The sequence below is a fragment of the Lathyrus oleraceus genome, chromosome 1 (genome assembly GCF_024323335.1).
Source record: "Lathyrus oleraceus cultivar Zhongwan6 chromosome 1, CAAS_Psat_ZW6_1.0, whole genome shotgun sequence".
Classification (NCBI taxonomy): domain Eukaryota; kingdom Viridiplantae; phylum Streptophyta; class Magnoliopsida; order Fabales; family Fabaceae; genus Lathyrus; species Lathyrus oleraceus.
In genome coordinates, this window is record NC_066579.1 from 108,123,396 (window position 1) to 108,125,276 (window position 1,881).

At 42.1% G+C, this 1,881-nt stretch overlaps 1 pseudogene; it reads left to right on the forward strand.

Annotated features, from left to right (window-relative positions):
* The first annotated feature begins 1,408 nt into the window (after nucleotides 1–1,408).
* On the forward strand, nucleotides 1,409–1,508 carry LOC127116405 (uncharacterized; annotated as a pseudogene).
* Nucleotides 1,509–1,881: the final 373 nt, after the last annotated feature.

Here is a 1,881-nt window from a genome sequence, read left to right on the forward strand (position 1 = left end):
TGATGGAACGATCTGCTAGTTGCACGGACATTTTGGTCGGTCTTAATTCTCCCATTTCCAGTTTCTTACATATGGATAAAGGCATAACGCTAATTCCGGCTCCTAAATCGCATAAGGCTTTGTCGATGACAAATTTTCCTATGTGACAGGGTATAGAGAAACTACCCGGATCCTTGAGTTTAGGAGGCATGTTTTGGATTATAGCGCTACATTCGGCAGGGAGTGTAACGGTTTCGCTATCCTCAAGTTTCCTCTTATTAGAAAGAATTTCTTTTAAGAATTTAGCATATGAGGGCATCTGCGTAATAGCTTCGGTAAACGGAATTGTAACGTTTAATTGTTTAAGGAGATCAACAAATTTTCTAAATTGGCCCGCATCTTTGGTTTTAACAAGCCTTTGAGGGTAAGGTGTAGGTGGTTTGTAAGGTGGTGGAGGTACATAAGGTTCCTTCTTTTCTAGGGTTTCCTTATTACTCTCTTCCTTTTCCTTAGGTTCACTTTCCTCAGTTGATTTCTTAGGGTTTTGGTTTTCTATCCTTGGATCAGACGGTCCTTCCACTTCCGTTCCGCTTCTTAATATAATTGCATGAGCTTGGCTTCTCGGATTAGGTTGGGGCTGTCCAGGGAATGTACCAGTTGGTGCAGCAGTAGGTGCTTGTTATTGAGCTACTTGAGATATTTGTGTTTCCAGCATTTTGTTATGGGTAGCCAAGGCATCTACTTTGCTTGCTAGTTGTTTAAGTTGTTCGCCAGTATGTATGTTCTGGTTTAAGAAATCTTTATTGGTTTGTTGTTGGGAAGCTATAAAGTTTTCCATCATGATTTCCAAGTTGGATTTTCTAGGGGTATTATTGTTAGGCATGGATGGATTCGGTTTCTGATATCCCGGTGGTATAGATGGGGCTTGATTTGGAGACTGTCCAGGTGCGTATAAAGCATTATTACTCTTATATGAAAAGTTTGGATGGTTCTTCCAATTTGGGTTATAGGTATTCGAATAGGGGCTTCCTTGAGCATAGTTTACTTGCTCTGCTTGGATTCCAGTCAAGAGTTGACATTCCGCAGGAGTTGGCCTTGGATTCCACAGACCTCGCAATTCTGAGTTATAGCAACCACGGCGGCTGGAGGTGATACGTTTAAACTTTCAATTTTCTGGACCAAAGCATCCACTTTTGCATTGACGTGATCAAGGTTACTTATCTCGTACATGCCAGTTTTCGGTTGAGGTTTTTCCACCGTTGTTCGTTCGGTTCCCCACTGATAGTGGTTTTGGGCCATGCTCTCGATAAGCTGGTAAGCATCAGCATAAGGTTTGTTCATTAGTGCACCACCTGCAGCGGCGTCTAATGTTAACCTTGTGTTGTATAAGAGACCATTATAAAATGTGTGAATTACTAACCAGTCTTCCAAACCATGGTGTGGGCAAAGTCTCATCATGTCTTTGTATCTTTCCCATGCTTCGAAAAGAGACTCGTTGTCTTTCTGTTTAAATCCGTTTATCTGGGCTCTTAACATAGCTGTTTTGCTTGGCGGAAAATATCGGGCAAGAAAAACTTTCTTCAACTCGTTCCAGGTGGTGACTGAGTTGGAAGGAAGAGATTGAAGCCATCTTCTAGCGCTATCTCTTAAGGAGAAAGGAAAAAAACGAAGTCGAATTGCCTCTGAAGTGACACCATTAGCTTTAACAGTATCAGCGTATTGAACAAATACGGATAAATGAAGGTTTGGATCTTCGGTAAGATTTCCAGAGAATTGGTTCTGTTGCACAGCCTGCAACAGCGAAGGTTTAAGTTCGAAGTTGTTTGCTTCGATTGCGGGCGGAGCAATACTTGAATGTGGTTCATCTTGCGATGGAGCGGCGTAATCTCTAAGAGCACGAGC